The sequence below is a fragment of the Elephas maximus genome, chromosome 10, assembly GCF_024166365.1.
Source record: "Elephas maximus indicus isolate mEleMax1 chromosome 10, mEleMax1 primary haplotype, whole genome shotgun sequence".
Lineage (NCBI taxonomy): Eukaryota > Metazoa > Chordata > Mammalia > Proboscidea > Elephantidae > Elephas > Elephas maximus.
This window is the reverse complement of record NC_064828.1, coordinates 36,109,392-36,133,922: the sequence shown is the minus strand read 5'-3', so window position 1 is coordinate 36,133,922 and position 24,531 is coordinate 36,109,392.

Below are 24,531 nucleotides of genomic sequence, written 5' to 3'. Positions count from 1 at the left end.
CAGCCATTAGTACTCATATCAGAATTGGTTTGCTGTAGTTTTCCATTGACTTTAATCACAGGGCATGGTAGTATTAAGAGAAGCCCTACAGTATCTCCAGACATTCTCTTCTTTACCTCCCTTATACAATATCAATCTGATTTCCTCTTGGTAATCAGGAACAATTTGTCTTCAGCTGGCAAGACCAGCAATACACCTTCACTTGCCTACCTCAGGGCTACATCAACTCTCCAGCCCTATGTCATAATTTAGTCTATAGGGACCTTGATCAACTTTCCCTTCCGCAAGGCTTCACATTGGTCCATTACGTTGATGATATTATGCTGATTGTACCTAGAAAGAAAGAAGTGTCAATGACTCTGAACTTATTGGTAAAACATTTGTGTGCTAGAGGGTGGGAAATATATCCCACAAAAATTCAGGCACCTTCCACCTCAGTGAAATTTCTAGCAGTCCAGTGGTGTGGGGCACGTTGAGATATTCCTTCTAAAGTGAAGGATAAGTTATTGCATCTGGCTCCTCCCACAACTACAAAGGAGGCAAAATGCCTAGTGGGCCTCTTTGGATTTTGGAGGCAACATATTTTTCATTTGTGTGTGCTACTCTGGCCTATTTATCAAGTGACTTGAAAAGCTGCCAGTTTTGAGTGGGGCCCAGAAAAAGAAAAGGCTCTGCAACAGGTTCAGGCTGCCTTACCAGCCGTTCTGCTGATTAAGCCATATGATCCAGCTGATCCAATGGTGCTTGGAGTGTCAGTAGCAGATAGAGATGCTGTTTGGAGTCTTTGGCAGGCCTCTGTTGGTGAATCACAGCACAGACCATTAGGATTTTGGAGCAAAGCCCTGCCATCCTCTGCGGATAACTACTCTCCTTTTGAGAAACAGCTTTTGTCTCATTACTGGGCCTTAGTGGAGATTGACCACTTAACCATGGGCCACAAAGTCACCATAAGGCCTAAGCCACCTAGCACAAATGGGCTGTTGTAGAAAAACGCATTAGCTAGATCTGCATACAAGTTACCAGATGTATTAGTTTGCTCAAAAATGAAACTATATCTGGGACAGCAGCTGTAATTTGTGTCGCCACCTGGTTAAGTTTTTGATAATCCACTGTTATTCTCCAAGATTCATCTGTTTTTTGCACAGGCCAAATAGGTGAGTTTAATGGGGATGTGGTGAGAGCCACCACCCCTGCATCCATCAAGTCCTTGATGGTGGCAGTAATCTCTGCTGTCCCTCCAGGAATGCGGTATTACTTTCAGTTTACAATTTTCCTAGGAGGGGCAGTTCTAATGGCTTCCACTTGGCTTTTCCTGCCCTAATAGCCCTTACTCCATCCATCAGGTATCCAGTGTGGGTATTTTGCCAGTTGCTGAGTATATCTATTCCAATTATGCATTCTGAAACTGGGAAAATCACTACAGGATGTGTTCATGGACCCACTGAACCTACTGTGAGACAGACATGAGCTAAGACTCCATTATTAATAAATTGATCTCCCTATGCCCCCACTCTGACTGGTGAGCCACAGTGACATTTTGGGTTTCCTGGAATTAGTGTCAGTTCAAAGCCAGTATCCAGTAATCCCTGAAAAATTCTGATTATTTCCTTTTCCACAATGAACAGTCACCCTCATAAAAGGCTGTAGGTCACGTTGGGAAGGTTGGGAGAAAGACTAATGGTATAAGTCTTTGGCAGTATATTGGATTTCTTCCTTGTGGGGACCCAGCCTCCTCTTCATTCAAGGGGTTGTAGGTCTTTAAGTTCACTCAAGACTGAGAATTGATTAAGGGGCCATGACTTTTCTGGTGATTTGAGTTAGACTGCTGTTCACTTGACCTAGAATTCTTCTGCTTGTACATATCAAGTAAACATTTAGTAGATTTTCTGTTTCATTCCTAGGGACACCATGACAAAGTAGCCAACATCATAACTCCATACGAGTCAGACTGTTCTGATTACTACTTTGACTCCGCTGTTCATTACTGTAACCATGCCCACATTGTCTGTGGATTGAGTGAAGCTACTTGGCCCCTACTGCCATGGGGTCCAATCAGCCCCATTGTAGTTAGGTGTCTTAATTCAATTAGGGCAGTTACCATTGTCAAGTCTGACTTACCTACAATAGCAATCACAGCACCCTTCAAAGATGCTGGGGCTCCCTTCACAAATTTGTTCCTCACAGTTGTGGTAAAAAGTGTGTCCTCTGGTCACTCCATGCATGGATCTGTGGATCTGACCTGATAATTCCACTTTAGCAGGCCAATTTCCCTAAGCCTTTGCACACTTTCTTCTACAGTATACCAATGCAGAACTGGTACTTCAACTTGATTTAGTGTTGGCCACTGTGTAAATCATGCTTCAGCAACCCAAACAAATAAACTGTTAGATCCTTTCCTAAATTCTTGAGCTGAAACATTGAATGAAGAATCTGTGCTTAGTGGGCCCATATCAATAAACTGAGACTGATCCATCTTTATGTTTCTTGCACCATTATCTTACACCCTTAATAGCCAGCTACACACATATGCCCCAGATTTTTGTTTGTACATATTAGAATAGTCAGGCAGGTCTTTTGGAGTGTAGTGCACCTCCTCCTGGGTCACACTTCGTACTTCACCTTTTGGGGTTTGCTTGGATTTATGTCTGTTTTTAGGTCTGGAGGCCAATATTAGTAGTGGGAAACTGTTTTGAGAATATTCAGCATTGTCTTGTAAAGCATCTGCCTCAGGCGATGCCCCCAAATAATGACTCAGACAAGGGCTTTTTAGAAGCAGCTGGGTTAATCTCACTAGATGAGGATGGACAGACTAATGATTTTACTGGGTAGGGTGGTTTAGCAGATAAACATGGAGTAATCTCTTCAGACGGGAGTGAGAGGGCTGGTTCTGTTGGTGGGAGTGATTTGATGGAATTTAGAGGCTCAGAGTCCACAGCTTCCTGATTATCTGCCCATATGTCCCCATTAAAAGTTCCTTGATCCCATTTCTTCCCAACCAATGCCATCCCTTCAACATCAGACACCTCTTAAGGTTGGCAATTGAGCTAGGTTTGTAATTTGGCAACTCTTACAATAAGACTCTGGGTTTGGTTTTCGGCAATACCAGCTCTGTTACTACATGAAATAAGGCTTTCTTTTAAAGCACAAGGGGAAAACTTGAGGTCATTTATGTGGCACTTGAGCTTTGACTCTGCCCTGAGTGCATCTCTTTCCTTCACCAGCTTGTCTAGTGAAAGTAAGACCAACCAATCAGCTTCCTTATACATCTCATTATGACAAAATTGTAGAAAGGTATCATATAAGCAATCACCCAGAGTCTCACCTTTCACCAGTACCTGAACTGTTGGTGGTGATATTTTGCACATTTGAATTGCCACCTTATGCCATGGATTACCACTGCCCTCTTTACTACTGGAAGCACAGTCGTCAAAATTTTATAGACTAACCAGACTTGAGAACCATTTTAGAAAATTCATCCTTATAATTTGTTTCTCTAGAACCACTCTCAGTATCAAAAGTCTTAGGCTGGGTTCTCTAGAGAAGCAAAACCAGTAAAGTATATAAATACATAAAGAGATAGATTTACATCAAGAAAATGGCACATGTAGTTGTAGAGGCTGGAATGTCCCAAGTCTATGGGTCAGGATAGAGAGTCCTCCTGGTTCACGTAGCCATAACGGCTGGAAAACACAAGATTGGCAGGTCAGGGAGCAAGGCTCTTGCTTACAGGCTAGAAAGATCAATGAATCCCAAGATTGGCAGGCAAGACCACAGGTAAGGTGCTAGCTCAAGCCCCAAGGACTGAAGGTCAGACAAACTGGAACCAGCCTTGCCAGAATGTCCACTTATATTTGATGCAGGCCACACACCTGAGGAAAATTCCTTTCAGCTGATTGGATACTCACAGCAGATCCAATCATAGAGGTGATCACAACATCATATGACTGCCAAAACACTGAGAATTATGGTCCAGCCAAGATTACACACAACCTTAACCATCACACAGGTTTTCTTGTCTTTCTCCGCCTAATTCTGAGCTGACCTCACAGGTAGAGAAGAAAATCATAACTGTGGGAGAAGATCCTCTCCTCCAACCCAATGAGCTTCTCCATTGAGGATGAGTTCTAGGGATATTAGTTTTAGAGGGAAAGTGAGCTATATTTCCACTGCATCAACCACTCTCCTCAGAAAATTGAATTTTGCTTAAAGGGTAAATATGCTTGGAGAATTCTCAGAATAACACCAAAGCCAAAATCAAACCAATCCCATTGCCATCGAGTTGAGTCTGACTCATAGTAACCCCCAAGGACACACTAGAACTGCCTCACAGGGTTTCCAGTCTTTCAGGAAGCAAACTGCCACAGCTTTCTCCCTTGGAGAGGCTGGTAGGTTCAAACCACCAACATGTTGGTTAGCAGTCAAGTGATTAACCACAGCACCACGAGGGAACCTTCAGAGCAGGGCAGTGACCCTTAGTTAAGGCTACTTTTTCTTGCTGTGGAAACAAGAAACATCACTATCATCAGGGGAAGGGAAGCACAAGGTGCTGAAACTTTGCATAAATGACAATCTTTACTATGACCCAGGTTACCCAGGCCAAATAGAAAGAGAGATCAAGAATATTTGAGATGCAGTTCATTGCAGCATTGTTCACAATAGCAAAAAAGATGGAAATAACCTAGATGCCCATCAACATATAAATGGATAAACAAACTGTGGTACATACACACAGTGGAGTATTACGCAACGATAAAGAACAACGATGAATCTGTGAAGCATCTCATAACATGGAGGAATCTGGAGGGCATTATGCTGAGTGAATAAGTCAATCACAAAAGAACAAATATTGTATGAGACAACTACTGTAAAAACTCATGAAAAGGTTTACATACAAAAAGAGACAATTTTTTATGGTTACAAGGGAGGGGAGTGCTGGTGATGGAAAAACACTTAATAGACAATAGATAAGTGGTAACTTTGGTGAAGGGTAAGTCAGTACACAATTCTGAGAAAGCCAACACAGCTTGTACAAGTCAAGGTCATGGAAGCCCCATAGATACATCCAGACTCCCTGAGGGACCAAATTGCTGGGTTGGGGGCTATGGGGACCATGGTCTCGGGGAACATCTAGCTCAATTAGTATAACATAATTTTATAAAGAAAATGTTCTACATTCTACTTTGGTGAGTAGTGTCTGGGGTCTTAAAAGCCTGTGAGCGACCATCTAGGATAATCCACTGGTCTCACCTCTTTGGGAGCAAGGGAGAATGAAGAAAACTAAAGATACCGGGGAAAGATTAGTCCAAAGGACTAATGAACCACATCTACCACGGCCTCCACCAGACTGAGTCCACTACGACTAGATGGTGCCTGGCTACCACCACTGACTGCTCTAACAGAGATCAAAATAGAGGGTCCCAGACAGAGTTAGAGAAAAATGTAGAACAAAATTCTAACTCAAAAAGGAACACTGGAGAAACCCTGAGAGTATGGCCCCCAGACACACTTTCATCTCAATAATGAAGTCACTCCTGAAGTTCACCCTTCAGCCAAAGATTGAACAGGCCCATGGAGCAAAAAAAGACTAAAGGGGCACACCAGCCCTGGGGTAGGAACTGGAAGGTAGGAGGTAACAGGAAAGCTGGTAATAGGGAACCCAGGGTTGAGAAGGGAGAGTGTTGACATGCCGTGGGGTTTGTTAACCAACGTCATAGAACAATGTGTGTACTAACTGTCTGATGAGAAACTAGTTTGTTCTGTAAATCTTCATCTAAAGTACAATTTAAAAAAAAAGAACATTTGGGATGAATGGGAACATCTCTGTATCTACCTGCATGCCTGCGTGCTTTGATCCCTTAAAATCATCAAGGTTCTGACCAATACCAGTTTATCAGGGTGGCCTGGGACCAAATGACGAATTCATACAGGTTGGGCTGTCAAATCTGTTCCATTACAGTCTCCTGTTCCCATTCATCCCAAATATTCTTGCATCTCTTTGTCTTCCTAGTACTCTCATCAACACCCCATCTTCACATCATCCTAAATCTCTATCCTCATCCACACCCCTTAGATTCCACAGTTGCCTGAAACTTCCAAAACCTGTGGGATAGTTACAACCTTGGTTAGTATATTTCCAGTAAGACCAGAGCTAGGCACTTTTTCATTTTTAAATATTAAGATCTTGGACTCTCAAAGAGTGAAGCACTAAAAAGGGAAGAACTGGGCTGACAGACACTATAAAAGATGTTGGCAATTGCTAACCACAAATTAAAGGCAGTAGGGCGTCATGTTCATGCTCTTTGAAGACTGAAAACAGAACTAAGGGGAAAGCAACACAATTTCTGACTAAAACAAAAGCCCCCAATGCCCCTTCTTTTCTTCTCAGAGTTCAGGATTTTCTCCAGATGAACACGGTCACACTACTCAGAAATTAAGAATGTGATTGTTGCAACACCCTTACCATAAACATTCCTCTGGGAGGGAAGAAGGACGTGCTGAAAGTTCATATCTTGAGAATCAATATAGCCTGAAGGAAAATATGGTCACTTCGCCTGCTCCTACTTATTCATCTTTTGGGTTAAAAAGCCTGGAAATTGGAACCTCGACAACTTCTGATGTGAGCAGCCTTTCCAAGATGCTGCTGTTTTTGATCCTGTTGGGCTTTCCTCTGCCCTCCAGGAATAGGCAAGTGACTTTCCCCATCTCAGGGCCTGGCTTACTTCATCACTGACATTTCCACAGAGACCCAGTCAGGCCATCTCTATGATGCAGCCTGGATCCAGATCAAGAAGAGAGGAATTGTTCATACTCCATTTTCTAGACTTCACCTTGACTTTGTCCCTATTCTTCTGAGCACCAAAGCACCACCACAGCAGAAACCCAGAACCTAATCGAACCATTAGACTGTTGGCCTGATCACTCTCATAAGGTCCTAAAGGAAACTAGGATCCCACACAGGCCCTGCAGCCCATTTCCCCACCTAAACTTTGATTTCCAGTTCTTTATTCTCATCCTCCTTCATTCTGAGAGCTCAGTGTTTTATGAAGATGATTCTGTGATGAGATTCAGAAATCCATTAGGACCCCTCCTCTTTAACATTAAGACAAAGAAATGTGGAGACTGTTCGTTCATTAATCCAATGGATGTTTATAGGTTTTTACTATGCAGCAGACTCAGGATGGGAGAGAGGTACAAGAGAATTTTGGTTTATGAGCTCATCATGTTCAGGTCCTTATAAAACAGCCATACTGGACAAGTTATCAGGACACCAGTGATCTGAGAAGTGTGAGGGGACAAAGAAGCAATTGGGACAGTCAGAACATTTTCCAGGTCTTCTGGTATGTGCATCCTAAAAGCAGATCATTCCCCCTTAAAATATGTTCGAAGTATATTTAACTCAAAAAACAGCTGATTACCATCATTTCCAGTGAAAGAAAATGCCAACTAGAAAAGAAATGTGCCATGCTATAAGCCAGCCATGCTGAACACAGAAGCCAGAATCCTCACCTGGGTGTTAGAGGCCCTGCATATGGCTCTCTTTCCACCAGGTCAAGCCAAGAGACCATTCCAATCTATGAACGTCCAGTTCCAGGTCTTAGGCAGTGCCCATCCTCTGGGTACTATCAACGCAGGGATTCAGGAAAGATTTTATATTTAAGCAGTGATCAGATGGGGCACTGAAGCAAGATCACACTCCTGGCCCTACATGGCATTAATAAAGTACATTAATAACCACAAATGGAATCGTTGTGGAGTGTTCCTGGTATAAGAACACTTTGCAATGACAGTGGCTCACTGTTAGGGAAGGTAAAGAGCAGCTTCTGGGTTCTTGTTTCCTGGGAATCCTAACATTGTCTCACAGCCATAGTTCACGACATTTTCTGAGCACACAGAGACAATGAGTTCATAGGAGGAACCTTAACTGCACCTTCAGTCTAGGGGAAGTGAGAGAGGGTTACCAAAAAAAAAAAAAAAAAACCAAACCCATGGCCATCGAGTCGATTCCAACTCATAGTGACCATATAGGACAGGGTAGAACTACCCCGTAGGATTTCCAAAGAGCACTTGGTAGATTCAAATTGCTGATGTTTTGGTTAGCAGGCATAGTTCTTAATCATTACTCCCCCAGGGTTTCTGAAAGAGGGTTAAAGGATTGAAATTTGTGGGAAGGAAGCTGGATTGTAGGTGAAGCTGTAGAAGAAACAGTCCTGGGTCACTGTTGTAGAGCAAAAATGGATCACTGTCCACATTTTAATGAAGTGTTGGACAAGTGAGACATGGCATCTGCCCCATCTTCCTCCTCCCAATGACTCAGGTGCAGGACTGCCTTGGGCTAGAACATCAAAATCTTTATATGGATGCTAAGTTAAAGTTCCTCTGACATACTATACCCAGCATTTTCTTGCATAAATATTACTGTGACACTGGGAGCTCAAAATATCAAGAAAAAGGAACCTACAAGGCAGGCCATCATTGTGCTTCAAGCCTTTCCTCATCCACATTATAGCAAAGTTTCAGGCTTCAATAATTTCATTCTACTGAAGGTACCACCTTGCCTATATTCAGGTGTACCCACACAGAGTACTGAAGAGCACTGGCTCATTCAGAGCCTCAGAACCTCCCTTTCTCTAGCCTCAATGCTTTCCTGGTCCCAGTGAAGTAAATGGGAACTTGGGAGACTCTCTAGTCAAGAGAGGCAAGGGCAACCTGCCACCTGGCTTTGAGCCCTGCCAGCAGGGAATGATCTAAACTCTCATCTCTCAACTTCTCTCACCAGCTGAAACACAAGGTTTGACTGAACACACGTGTGAAGACTATTGCCCTACCTCAGAGCCAGGATTGGTGAGGGTGGACCAGGTGTGCAGTGTGGGAGGCTGGGGAAGACTGGCTAATGACCAGCCTTCAGACACACTCCAGGAAGTAGACCTGGAAATACAGAACAAGCAGCAGTGCAAGAAAATCTCCCAAAATCACAATAACTCCATCCAGCTATGTGTGGGAAACCCTGTGTACAGGAAAGAAATGGGAAGGATGAGGAGTCAAGCATCTTTCCTGCCTTGCCCAAGGGACAGAGTGATTCTGGAGCCCCATGTTTAGGTCTTCACTAACCCATGAAGCCACAGGTAGAACAGGGTTCACCATGGGTTGGGGCATCCTGTTTTAATTTGTGAGACTCAGCCATCTTCCTCCAGCTTATCTCTTGTCATTTCTCTATGAGACAAGAGGAAAGCCTGGGACAGGGCTGAACTGGAGAAAGGTCTTGACCAGGGCAGAAGCTAATGGTACTTGGGGATCTTAGATGCCAGCATTCTGTCTACGACTCTCACTCAGAACCAGAGTGAATGTTTTCCCCTCAGCCACTCCCCCCTCTGAGCCCTCAGCTGAAGGATATGGACACTGGAGAGAGAAAAGATCCTAAAGTGGGAAGTCAGAGAGGTCTTTGCTGAGGCTCTCCCATTTTATCCCCACAGGGTGACTTTGGGGGACCCTCAGTGTGTAACAATGTGGCCCAGAGTATTGCCAGCCGTGAATACAAGAATATCCCTCCTATGGTCTTTCCCAGAATCTCCACCTTTCTACCCTGGATCAACAGAATAATGAATATGTCCAGGCATAGCTAAGGACTGGCTCTTAGATTCTGTGACAGAGTCCACACCTGTATGGAGGGAGGATGTCAGACTCTAAATAAAGACCATCTACCAGTGTGAAGGATCTGCCTTCTGTGTCTTTCTTGAACATATTCACTGGTCCCCTTCTGTGCCTACCCCAGCTCAACAGTGCAGAAAATGGAATAAAAGCAACTGGGCCTCCAACCGATACACCAAGGCCACCTTCCCTGTGAGTTTCCACCCTCATCTTCTTCTGTCCATGGCTCAACAGGTCCTAATCTCAGCGTTGTTATCCCAGCCCAGCACCATTTGTTGGCCCCTCATCCTGTCAGACAGGAGTCTCAGAGAGGCCAGGTTGTGCTCACTAGAGCAGAACTTGGGGTAATGTGACAGATAAGCCAGGTCCATACACCTGTAGACACATCTCTCACCCACGCAAGCCTCACTCAACCTCTCATCCAGCACAGCACACCCCACACCCCACACCCCCATGTGGGTTTAGAATCAACAATCCCCTGCTCAACTTCTCAGTCACAGTCACTTCAGCCTGTCCATCGTGGCCACATGCTTGTCCTGGCCACCTAGTCATTAGGGCCTATGTGCTTGAGATAATGCTCTTTGCACAGGATTGGAATTTGTTACTCCCACCCTCAAATGAAAATTCATCAGCTGACCGAGTGACAGGCCTCGTGATACAGCAGTGAAATCACAAACGTGTTTTTCCCACAGGGACTCTAAACATGGCCTTTTTGTCCTTCTGAACTTACTATGTCCCCTTTCTGTCCTCGGACAGTTTCCCACATTGTGTATGACATGCGCTCATTATCCCCAAGGACTTTCCCTTTAGGGTGCAGAGAGATCAAGTTTTTGATGCAGAGAGTCCAAGCTTCACTCCTGTCCCTAAATGGCATTTCTAGCATGACAAGAAGGGCAGCAGGGGACAATGCTGAGTGGGCTGCAAAAAGGCTCCCTGTCGATGGCAGTTCAGTGCTGTTAATGAGGACCCGCAGGCCTAATCCTCCTGTGGACATCCCCAAGGCAGCATCCCCTCTAAAAACCTGCAGCTCAGGGGCTCCCTTTGCCCCAAGTCACTCAGGGATCAGAGCAGCTTATGGAGGATCCATCCCAGAGCAGGGCTGGACAGGGCTGAGAGTTGGTCATAGGATAAGACTGTCCTATCCCCAGAGGAAAATAGGATAGCACTGATATGCCCACCAGAACCACTTCCTTCTGCATCTCAGCACAGCCCCTCTTCGTTGTTGCTGTCCCAGCTGGGCCCTGCCTGCTGCCCTCTTATCCTGTCAGAGATGGAGCTCAGGGAAGCCGGGCTGTACCCACTAGAGCATAGCTTCAGGAATGTGACAGGCATTGTCCATCCAGTGGTTTCTGTAAGCACAGAGATTTTCTCTTTAAACAGTGATCAAAGGGCGCACAGAGACCACACCACACTCCTGGCCCTACACAGCATCAGTAAAGGTCTCTGAGAACAACAATATCTTGGAGGCATGTGGGGGTTTCTGATGTGAAAAGACTATGTGCTGGCAGCAGCTCACTGTTATAAAAGGAAAAGAGCAACAACTGGGTGCTTGTTTCCTGGGAAACCCTAACACCATTCCACAGACACAACTCAGGATGGTCCCTCAGTCCATAAGACCAAGTGAGCTTGTCAAAGGGCCCGTCTGTGCATGTCCAGACCAGAGTAAGTGAGTGTGGGTTACGGTATTAATCCCATGGACTGGGGGCTGGGTGGCAGGTGAAGCTGCTGAAGGAACAGGCCTGGAACACTGTGGCAAGAAAAAGAAGATAACACTGTCTACATTTGAATTGAGGTGTTGGAGGGGAGAAGTGAGACACTTCTGCTCCATTTTCCTCCTCCCAGCTTGATGCAGCTGCAGGTCTGCCTTGGGTTGGAACATAAAAATATCCTTATCTGATGCTGAATTGAAGTTCCTATATACTATATCCAGCCTTTCTTTGCAAAAATATGACTGCCACTCTGGAAGCTCACAATACCCAGAAAAAGGAAAACACACAGTAGGCCATCCCTGTGCTTCAAGCCTTCCCTCACCCAAAGTTTAGTAGAGTTTCAGCTTTCAATGACATCATGTTTTGAAGGTACCATCTTGCTTCCATTTGGGTGCACCCTCACAGGGTACTGTGGAGCCTCAGCTCAGTCAGAGTCTCAGGTCACCCCCCTTCTCTGTCTGACTGCTCTACTGAACCAAAGGCAATGAAAGGGGGACGAGAGACCGTCAGGACAGGAAACAAACCAACTTCTTGAATATGAGGCCTGTTGGCAGAGCAGAATAGGAACTACTACTTCTCACCTTCTCTGACCAGCTGAAACTCAAGGATCAACTGAACCCATCTGTAAAGACCATTGCCCCACTGCAGAGCCAGGACTGGTTGAGGCTAGAGCTGGTGTGCCACATGACAGGATGGACAACAATGAATAATGGCTGGTTGTCAGCCACTCTCTGGGAAGTAGACCTGAAAGTGCAGAACAAGCAGTCATAAGAACAAATCTTCTCACACTATGATGATGCTACCCAGCTATGTGTGGGGAACCATCTATACATTAGCAGTACAGGAATGGTAAGGGGACAAGCATTTTTTTTTTCATTGTACTTTAGATGAAGGTTTACAGAGCAAACTAGTTTCTCATTAAATAGTACACATTATTTTATGACATTGGTTAACAACCCCACAGCATGTCAACACTCTCCCTTTTCAACATTGGGTTCCCTATTACCAGCATTCCTGTCCCCTCCTGCCTTCTAGTCTTTGCCCCTGGGCTGGTGTGTCTCTTTAGTCTCGTTCTATTTTATGGGTCTGTCCAATCTTTGGCTGAAGGGTGAACCTCAGGAATGACTTCATTACTGAGCTAAGGTGTCCAGGGGCCATACTCTCAGGGTTTCTCCAGTCTCTGTCAAGCCAGTAAGTCTGGTCTTCTTTTGTAAGTTAGAATTTTGTTCTACATTTTTCTTCCTATCTCAACCCAGGACCCTCTATTGTGATCCCTGTCAGAGCGGTCAGTGGTGGTAGCCAGGCACCATCTAGTTGTAGTGGACTCAGTTTGGTGGAGACTGTGGTAGATGTGGTCTATTAGTCCTTTGGACTAATCTTCCCCTGGTATCTTTAGTTTTCTTCATTATCCCTTGCTCCCAAAAGGGTGAGACCAGTGGATTATCCTAGATGGTCACTCACAGGCTTTTAAGACCCCAGACACTACTCACCAAAGTAGAATGTAGAACATTTTCTTTATAAAATTATGTTATACTAATTGAGCTAGATGTTCCCCAAGACCATGGTCCCCATAGCCCCCAACCCAGCAATTTGGTCCCTCAGGGAGTCTGGATGTATCTATGGGGCTTCCATGACCTTCACTTGTACAAGCTGTGTTGGCTTTCCCAGTATTGTGTACTGTCTTACCCTTCACCAAAGTTACCACTTATCTATTGCAAGCATCTTTCCTGCCTTTTCTTCAGAAAAAAAAAAAAAGTGATTCTAAATCCCCATGGCCAAGAACTGACTAGCCATGAAGCCATGGTAGAGCAGGATCCTCCATGGGTAGGGGCATCCCGTTCTCAACCCATCACTTACAGGAACGCCCCTCCAACTCATCTCTTGTCATTTCTCAATGGGAGAACAAAAGAAAAGCCCGGTGCTGGGTTGAGTTGGAGACAGGACTCAACCTGGGCAGAGACTCAGAATGCTAAGGCAATCCAGAGGCATGAATTCTGCCCAACCCTTTCAAGTAAAGCAAAAGTGAATGGTGACCCTTCAGTCCCCTTTTCTTCAAACACGTAGGCCCTGAGCAGAAGGATATGGGAACCAGGAAGGAAAAAGAGCAAGAGGGTAGAAACCAGAAGGCCCTGTTCTGAGACTCTTCCTTCTCTGTCTATAGAATGACTCTTCCTTTCTGTGTTAACAGTGAGACTCTGGGGAACCCCTGGTATGTAACAACGTGGCCCAGAGCATGGTCAGCCACGGATATGAGAATAAACCTCCTAAGTCTTCACAAGACTATTCAGTTTTGTTCCATGGATCCACAGAATAATTAATGCATCCTAGTGTAGCTAAGTGGCTGAACCCTTGATTCTGCAGCAAGGTGTGTGTGAGGTGGTGTCAGTCTCTTAATAATTATTATCTTCCAATGCGGAGGAGTTGCCTTCTGTGTCTTCCTTGAACTTATTCACTGGCCCCCTTCTTGTTCCAAGTAGGCTCTGATTACTCTTACTGCTCTCTCTTCTCTGATACTCCTGCTCAGCAATTCACAAACTTCCCACACAAGCCAACAACTCACAGTTGTGCACTGTCCCAACCTATCAGCGTATACAATGTCAAGTCCCTGAGTCTGATGATGTCAGACTGTGGAGTGTCTCTCTCAGAAGAAAAATGCAACTTGCCGCATGAGGCTCTGAATGATAGCCTTTTCTCCTTCTGAAACCCACCACAGAGGAGCAGAAGAAAAGCAACTGAGACTCCTACCCACACTATAGCGGCCTGGCATGGCCCACACCAGAACAATGTCCCCATGAGACTCCATCTTCATCTCCCTCCGTCCACAGCTGAGCAGAGATTCTCCTCAGTGCTGAAGTTTCAGCTAAGCCCTGCCTACCTATTCCTTATTCTGTCAGAGAGAGGGCTGAGGAGACCAGAATGTGCTGATCATCAGAGCAGTACCTCAGGGGAAGTGACAGAAAGGCTGGGGCCACACACATGTAGATCTTCCAGCTGTGCAGGCCCAGCTCTCCATTTCTCATTCAGACAAGCACATCCTATATCCCACTGTAGAATTAGAGTCAAGCATCCCCCATTTACTCAGCAGCTACGATCCTTACACTATTTGGTCCTACTTGTTCAAACTGACTGACTAGTTTCTTGACTATATCTCAGGTCTGGGCACCTGGTCATCAGGGCCTACGTGCTCGAGATGTTGCCTATATGCAGCAGGGTGAGAGTTTGCTCCTCCCACTCTCAGCTGAACATCCATCAACAGCCTAAGTGACAGGTCTTGTGATACAGTAGTAAAACTACAAAGGAAGTTTCCCCTAGGAACTATATTGTTGTTGTTAGGTGCCATCTAATTGGTTCTGACTCATAACAACCCTATGTACAACAGAGTGAAACACTGCTGGTACTGCACTATCCTCGTGATTGTTGTTATGCTTGAGCCTATTGTTGTAGCCACTGTGTCAATCGATCTCGTTGAGGGTCTTCCTCTTTTTCGCTGACCCTCTGCTTTACTAAGCATGATGTCCTTCTCCAGGGACTGATCCCTCCTGATAACATGCCCACAAGTCTCACCATCCTTGCTTCTAGGGAGCATTCCCCAAATATGCCCATCCACTTGGTGTCTACAGGAATGCTTTGGTAGACCAGATGTTTGTCATCAGCACTTTTACATTTGTAATTTTATTAGGCAGATTCTCCTCTTTAATTATATTCATTATGTCTAAACAGTCCAAAGCACACTGGATGTTGTGATCCTTAGGGTTGTGTGTTAGCTTAGCTGGGCTATGTTTCTCAGTGGCTTGGCAGTTATGATATAGCTTGGCAGTCGTATGATGATGTAATCACTTCCAATCAGTTGAAAGGGAGTTTCCTTGGGCATGTGGTCTGCATCAAATATAAATGGATGTTCTGGCTAGGCTTGTGGTCTTTTGCTCACTCTGGATCCTGCAGCTGGCTCCTGTTCCTCTAACCACCAGTTCTTGGGACTTGAGCTAGCAGCTTACCTGCCGTCTTGCCTGCCGATCTTGGGATTCATTGGTCTTTGCAGCCTGTGAGTCTGAGCCTCACTGTCTGACCTGCTGGTCTTAGGTTCTCCAGCCCCTGTGGCTACATGAATGAGGAGAAGCCTCCACCCTGACACACGGATTTGGGACGTTCCACCCTGTACAGCCATGTGAGCCATTTGCTTTATATAAATCTCTCCATATAGATATTTATAGTGGGTTTTTGGGTTACTAATTTTGCTTCTCTATATATTTTTTTTTTTTTTAGAGAAGCCAGTCTAAGACAGATGTCATCACAAGTTAAATCTCTCTATCTCAGGGAAAATGACTTTAAAGCACAGAAATAATTTGAACTTTATTACAAAGAAATTACACTTTAATTAAGAAAATAAGAAACCCCTGTTTACCTTGGCTGCCATATTCTGGTGATATATTTTTTAGGTCTAAAGCAGCCTCACCTTCGATGTATGAGTCATTTTTTTATTGGTATGAGTTCTTGTTGCAATCTACAGATGACATCAAACAACTGGCCTGCTAACAGTTCATCCTTTGCTGGGTTCTTAATAGCCTATTCAAAGATCATCAAACAGTTTGGAGAAACAACATACAAATTTCTGTTTCACTGTAAACCTGTTCTTCACTCTCATCCGGAATGTCTGTGAGAATATCCTTTAAGTCAAACATTTTGCAAAGACGATTTTACAGAAAACTAACCTTTTAACATCTTTACTACAGCCAGAAACAATGACAGCCATTATAGGCAGGTATTTATGCTTCCCATTTCTATAAACCAAAAATTTCAGTAAGTCTTCTGCATATTTGGAGGAAATCGAAAAGTAACCAAAGCTTCCCTTATGAAAACTTTGTTATCACAGATAAGGAATCACACCCATTTTTAGCCATATTGTGTACAAGGTGTGTAAGACATTGAACAAGTAAGATCTTTTAATTTTCCTAAGTAAAAAATTTATAGACAGAATGGAATTTGCCAAAATTTGCATGTGTACCATTGGTCAAATATACAGATAAATAACAATGACTATTTGCATTTGGACAAGGTAACGGAAACTACATGTTTTATGTTTCTGCAGTTTCATTAAAATTTTCATAGAAATCAAAAATATGTTTTTAAATCACAGATCACCCTAGAAGGAGAGAAAAGGGAAGGATTCAAGCTCCCAGACTCATGTCATTAAATCAAAACTGCCCAGCTGTTTTAAATATTGGGCTTGGTTGAATTTATTTTTCTCTTGGAGTAAAATATCACTGGACTCAAAAAGTAAAAATGTGAATCCACACTAGTTACTGGTTGTATTGCATTGCCCAAAAAGATGTTACAGTCCTAAATAGGGTCTTTGCAAATTTCATTAGTTAAGATGAGGTCATACTGGAGTGGGGTAAGCTCCAATTCCATACGACTAGACTCCTTATAAAAGAGGGGAGGATATACAGAGAGATAATAGCCATATGAAGATGCATATACAAGCCAAGGGACAAGTATTTCTGGCTGTCACCAGTAGCTAGGAGAGAGGCATGGAAAAGATTCTCTCAGAGTCCTCAGAAAGAACAGAGTTGATGCCGTTACATAGCAATACCAGCCTCCAGAACAGTAAAGCAACAAATTTTTGTTCTTATACACCACCCAATTTGTGCTATCCAGTTACAACAGCCCCAGGAAACTAATACGGCCTTTGGTACCAAAAGTGGGGTGCTGCTGTAACAATGCCTAAACTATGGAAGTGATTTTAGAATTGGCTGATTGGTAGAGGCTGGAAGAATTTTAAGGCACTTACTAATGAAAGTCTTGAAGCCTTGAAGAGATTGTCAGTAGAATTATGTATGTTAAAATCAATTCTTGTTAAAGCTCAGAAAGAAGTGAGGAGAGCTGTGGAGAAAATTCCTATTACTGTGAACAGAATCTTGCTTGAAATGTGGACGTTAATTATGCTTCTTGTGAGGTCTTAGAAGGAAATGATGAATTTGTTATTGGACACTGCAGGAAAAGCAGCCCTTGCTTTAAAGTTACAAAGAATTTCACTGTATTATGTTAGAAAGTTTTATGGAAAATAAAACTTGTAAATGATGAACTTGGATATTTATCTTGGAAACTCCTAAGAAAATGCTGAAGGCATGTCCTGGTTTCTCCTTGCTGTTTATGATAAAATGCAAAAGGGAGGAGATAAATTGACAAATAAACTGAAAAAAAAAATCAAAACTTGAAGATTGAAAATTCTTTCAGAGCATTTAATCGTGCTTAGGTGAACCTGCATAGGTAAAGAACCAGTAATCCAAACAGAACAAAGGGTACTTTGGGGATTAAAATGGAATAAGATATACAGTAGGGTTGTATCCTTTCACCATAATTATTCAATCTGTATCCTGAGCAAATAATCTGAGAAACAGAATGATATGAAGAAAGTGGCATCAGGACTGGATAAGGACCCATTAACAACCTGTGATATGCAGATAACTCAAACTCGCTTGCTGAAAGTGAAGACAACTTGAAGCACTTACTGATGAAGATCAAAGACCATAGCCTTCAGTATGGATTACACCACAGCATAAAGAAAACAAAAATTCACGTATCTAGACCAATAAGCAACATCATGACAAATGGAGATTGAAGTTGTCAAGAGTTTCATTTTACTTGGATCAGCAATCAACATCCCTGAAAGTGGCAGTCAAGAAATCAAATGACTTATAGCATTAGGCAAATCTGCTGCAAAATATCTCTTTCAAATGTTAAAAACCAAAAATGTCTTTGATGACTTATGTATTGTCCTCCCAAGCCAAGGTATTTTTTTTTTATATATATACAAAAACAATGAAAAGGAAGACCAAATTAAAATGGATACCTTTGAATTATGGGGTTGGCAAAGAATATTGAATACTCTGTGAGCTTCTAGAAGAACCAACAAGTCTGTCTTGGAGGAAGTACAGCCAGAATGCTCCTTAGAAGCGAGGATGGTGAGACTTCATCTCATTTACTTTGGACATGTTATCAGGAGGGACAAATCCCTGGAGAAGGACATCGTGATTGGTAAAGTGAGCGAAGAACAGGGAGACCATCAATGATTGGCTGCAACAATGGGCTCAAATATACCTAATATTGTAGACACACCTCCCACCTGTGCAGGCCTGGTTCAGCCACTTCCATTTGGCCCAGCATACCACATACCCCTGTGTGGGCTCATAGTAGACCAGGTCCAGCTCACTTAGCAGGGTCTGTTCTTTCAACCTGTTCCACTTGGTCATGCGTGGTTGATTGGTATCTTGTTTATGTTCATGTCTGATGCTGGTCACTACTCCTTGGGACCTAGGTGCTTGAAATGACACTTGTCTGTGGCAGAATTGGAATTCGCTCATTCCTCCCTTAAGCGAACATTCTCCTACCTCCTAAGCAACAGCTATAAAGTATGGAGTCAACTTTTAGGGAGCAATTTGGCCTTCATTCTCTATTCTTGGAGCAGGACCAACGTCTAATGCAACCTAGTGGGGGCTGACCAAATCAAAAGGGTCCACCCAGGGACCCAATACTGTCCAAGTCTCACAAGCACAATGTAATCCATCATGGCCACATCGTGAGATTGATAAAAGCCCTGAGCCCTAAGGCTCAGATGGAGACCTGGTTAGTGGCCCTGCACAGGATAAGGTAGTGCATCCCTCTTTGGGACATAGAAAATATATGATGGGACCTCTCCCAGACCTCATCTTATATGCTACTATGTTTGTATCATTTTTGGTTGTAATAAATTATTGCTGTGAGTACAGTATATTCTGTGTGAATTCTGTGAGTCGTGCCACAGAATTAATGAACAGAAAAAGGCAGAGAGTCAGCAGGTGCTGACATATGCCTGTTTGTCAGTCTGAAAAAAGGTGTCCCTCAGACTAGAACACTGACTTAGCTATGAGAGATTAGGATAGGAGACAGAGGGCAGTATGGGTGACCGGCACATTCATTGGGAGCACAGGCGGCAACTGAGAGCCTGTCTCAAGAACTTAAAGGAAAATTCTCCTTCACAAAAAGTGCTAAAACTCTCATAATAACATGAAATATGACAAATTCTGAAGGATTTCAACATTTTAGGACACATGACTCCCACAATGATTACTATTGCATTATACTTACATTCTATCTACATTGTTTTCCTGTTTCCATGAACTCTTCAGAAATAAAATTGCCCACAGTGATATTATCACCCAATATTTGAGTGCAGAGTGATATTCTGTAGCATTTCAAAAGTAATGAAATTTTACAGCCTTCCTTTTTAAGATGAGTGCTGTTATAAGTAGAATGATTAGAATAGAAAATAATTTTAGCAGCAGTTACATCTGGGGCAGAAAAAATTTATCTCAAACCTGTGCCTTTTATTCTAGACAGTATTTACATAACAGAGCCTAGGTGGCACAGTGGTTAAGAGCTCAGCTGCTAACCAGCCACTCCTTGGAAACCCTGTAGGGGAGCTCTCTGGCCTACAGGATTGCTATGAGGACATACCAAAAAAATCAAACCAAACCCAGTGCCGTTGAGTCGATTCCGATTCATAGTGACCCTATAGGACAGAGTAGAGCTGCCCCATAGAGTTTCCAAGGAGCACCTGGTGGGTTCGAACTGCCAACCATGGAACGAGGGATATCATAGCTGAAATCAGATGGATCCTGGCTGAAAACAGAGAATACCAAACAGATGTTTACCTGTGTTTTATCGACTATGCAAAGGCATTTGACTGTGTGGATCATAACAAATTATGGATAACATTGTGAAGAATGGGAATTCCAGAGCACTTAATTATGCTCATGGGGAACCTGTACACAGGTCAAGAGGCAGTTGTTCAGACAGAACAAGGGGGTACTGTTTGGTTTAAGGTCAGGAAAGGTGTGCATCAGGGTAGTATCCTTCCACCATACCTATTCAATCTATATGCTGAGCAAATAATCCAAGAAGCTGGACTATATGAAGAAGAACGGGGCATCCGGATTGGAGGGGGACTCTTAACAAGCTGCATTGTGAGGATGACTCAATCTTGCTTGCTGAAAGTGAAGAGGACTTGAAACACTTACTGATGAAGATCAAAGACCACAGCCTTCAGTATGGATTGCACCTCAACATAAAGAAAACAAAAATCTTCACAACTGGACCAATAAGCAACATCATGATAAATGCAAAAAGATTGAAGTTGTCAAGGGTTTTATTTGGATCCACAATCAATACCCATGGATGCAGCAGCCAAAAAATCAAAAGGTGCATTGCATAGGGCAAATCTTCTGCAAAAGACATCTTTTAAATGTTGAAAAATGAAGATATTACCTTGAAGACTAAGGTGTACCTGACCCAAGCCATGGTGTTTTCAATCATCTCATATGCATGTGAAAGCTGGACTATGAATAAGGAAAACCAAAGAAAAATTGATGCCTTTGAAATGTGGTGTTCGTGAAGAATACTGAATAGACCGTGGACTGCCAAAAGAAGAAACAAATCTGTCTTGGAAGAAGTACAACCAGAGTGCTCCTTAGAAGCAAGGATGGCGAGACTACGTTTCGTGCACTTTGGACATGTTGTCAGGAGGGATCAGTCCTTGGAGAAGGACATTATGCTTGGTAGAATAGAGGGTCATGACAGGGAGCACAACAGAGAACCCCTGAGGGAGCAGGAGAACAGTGGGATGCAGACCCCAAATTCTCATTAAAAGACCAGACTTAATGGTCTGACTGAGACTACAGGAATCTCAGTGGTCATGGTCCCCAAACCTTCTGTTGGCCCAGGACAGGAACCATTCCCGAAGACAACTTATCAGACATGGAAGGGACTGGACAATGGGTTGGAGAGAGATGCTGACGAAGAGTGAGCTACTTGTATCAGGTGGACACTTGAGACTGTGTTGGCATCTCCTGTCTGGGGGGAAATAGGAGGGTAGAGAGGGTTAGAAACTGGCAAAATTGTCACAAAAGGAGAGACTGGAAGGAGGGAGCGGGCTGACTCATTAGGGGGAGAGTAAGTAGGAGTATGTAGTAAGGTGTATATAAGCTTATATGTGACAGACTGACTTGATTTGTAAACGTTCACTTAAAGCTCAATAAAAATTATTAAAAAAAAAAAAAGAATAGAGGGTCAGTGAAAAAGAGAAAGACCCTCAAGGAGATGGATTGACACGGTGGCTTCAACAATGGGCTCAAGCATAACAATGACTGGAGAATAGCACTAGGCCAGACGGTGTTTTGTTCTGTTGTATATAGGGTCACTATGATTCAGAATGGACTCAACAGCACCTAACAACAATGACAACAACATGAGTGGGAATCAACTTGACAGCAAAAGGTTTTTTTTGTTTTTTGTTTTTGTATGTACTTAACACTTTCCTATGCAAAGCCTGACAGGCCTCAAGCACCCAGGGCCTTACCAGAACCGGGGAACAGGAGGCTGGAGGACTTCATCTGAATCACATCATCACTGATGCCTCAGGTTCATGAGCCAGGTGGGACCAGATAACCAAGGAGAGACATTATAAGGAGTGTCCAGTCCACATGTTCTCCTACAATCAGATGTCACCCTGGTTGCTCACAGCATTACGAAGGAGGAAAGCACCCAGCAGCAAATCCCAGGGCTCAGAGGCAGCCCACATGCTGCCTCAAAATAAAAGACAAGACGTGATCACACAGCTGTTTCCCACGTGTGCCTCTATGTTCACCAGGTCATCAGGCCTCACTCTACTCCCTATTCCATGCCTGGATCCTCTGCTGGGTACCTGAATCTCTCAGAGGACTACAGCAAGCAATCAAGTGGAGTCTAGTAAGGACAGTGCAATCCCTGGCCTGGCACCCAAAACAAACAGTAGGGTCTGAGTTTATAAGCCTTGACTGGTTCTGGGCAGCTGAGATCACAATGCTCACCACATCTTTAGGACCCCTCATCTTGTCCCAGACCTAGACAGGGTAAGCTGGGCCACAAACATCTAGGCAGGCTTACAACTCTGGCAGATGGTAATGAAGGATACCAGACAAGTGGGAGAAGATGCTATCCTCCAATTTAGTGAGCTGCTCCATTGAAGATGAGGCCTAGGGATATTATGCCTAAAGGGAAAATGACCAATATTTCCACTCCATCAACCACTCTCCTAAGGAAAGGAATTTTGGTGAAAGGGCAGGAGCAGGGACAGATTATCCAATAAGCAAGGTAAGCACAGGCTATTTGTGCTTACTTACTAATCTGTAGTGAATAATTTCACAGTTTTTCACCTCATCAAAGATTCAACTTTTAGGTATGACTGGAATCTGTCTATCTCCTAGCCCCAGAGCACCTTCCTACAGAATCAAAGCCTCTTTTCAAATTTGCAGCTCCTGACAGGGATAGAGCACCCATTAAGCAAGGTAAACACAGCCTTACTTGTGCATACTTGCTACTCTGTAGTGAACAGTTTCACATGTTAAACAGTTCACTACAGATTAGCAAACACAAGTAAACCCAAGTTTACCTTGTTTATTGTGTAATCCACCCCTGGCAGAAGTTCTTGGAGAATTCACAGAGCAGAGCTAAAAAAAAAAAAAAAAAAAAAACCATTGCCATTGAGTCCATTCTGACACATAGTGACCTTATAGGACAGAGTAAAACCTACCACACAGGGTTTCAAAGGAGTGGCTGGTGGATTTGAACTGTGGTCTTTTGGTTTGCAGCCCTAGGTCTTAACCACTGCACCATAGAGCAGGGCAGTGACCCTTAATTGAGGCTATTTCCTCTTTCTGTGAAAACAAGAACAGAGACCATCACCAGGGACAGAGAGGCATGAGGTGCAGAAAATTTGCCTAAATGCTAGTCTTCATAGGGATACCAGATTACCTGGGCCAAATAGAAAAAGAGAAATCAAGAAAATTCAAGATGAATAGCAAAGTTTTTGTTTTGTTCTGTTTTGTTTTGTTTTGGGGTGGGAGGGTTTTTTGTTTCCCTCTTTCTGTGTCTACCTGCATGCTTACAAATACTTTGAAACTGGGATATTTGATCCCTCAAAAATATCAAGGCTCAGAGCAACATTGGTTGATCACGGGATCCTGGGACCAAACAATGAATTTACACAGGTTGGTCTGTCAAACCATGCTGTCATGCTTTCCTATCCTGTTATCTATTTACCTTCCTACTACCAATAGTTGACGGGTGATGAAGAGCTTATATATGGTATATTCAGGAAGAACAGTTTGTCACTTTTCCATTTATAAATATAATTAAATATTTAAACTCCTGGGCTCTCAAACAGTGAAGCACTAAAAGGAAGGATTGGGTTGAGAGATGTAATGTAAAGAAGTAGGCAGTTGCTGATCACAAATGCAAGTCCATATGTCATGATGTTCGTGCTCTTTGAAGACCCAAAACAGAATTTAGAGGAAGGGAACACTATTTCTGACTAATGCAAAAGCCTCGAAACCCCTTCCTCCCTTCTCAAGGTTTCAAGATTTTCTCCAGGCAAATGTGGTCACGTTGCTTGAGAAACTGCCTAAGAATGTGGTTCTTACAACACTCTCATCATACACATTCCTCTAGGAGGGAAGAAAGACATGCTGAGTTCATATCTTGAGAATCAATACAACCTAGAAGGAAACAGGTGGTCATTGGGCCTGCCCCTCCTTACTCAACTCTTAGCTTAAAAACCCAGAATAATGAATGATATGCAACTTCTGATCTGAGCAAATTTTCCAATATGGTGCTGCCACTCCTGATCCTGTTGGCCTTATCTCTGCCCTTTGGGGCCGTCATGGGTAAGTGTCTGTCCCAAACTCAGGGCCTGTCTTACTCCATCAGTGATATTTCCACAGAGCTCCAGTCAGCCTGCCTTTACGGTGCATCCTGGACCCAGTTTTTCCCCAAGAATTTACTGAAATCTATTACTGCAACAACAATATACAGAAATGACAGGAGAAATTGCTCCCAACAAACCTGGTGGGTCATTCCCGTTTCATGGGTTATACCTCCACAATCTGGAAAGTGATTTTTTTATTAGGATGGCCATAGATTCTGTAGGAGGAGGGAAAGCTGAAAATGAATGAAATAAATTTCATCTCTGTAAACAAAACAATACACAGCTTAATGTCAGGAGTTATCTTAAGGATCAAAAATGGAAGAGGTATTTCATATTCCATATTCTAGATGTCACCTTCACCTTGCCCCTATTCTATTAGCCTCTAAGCTCTATCACTTT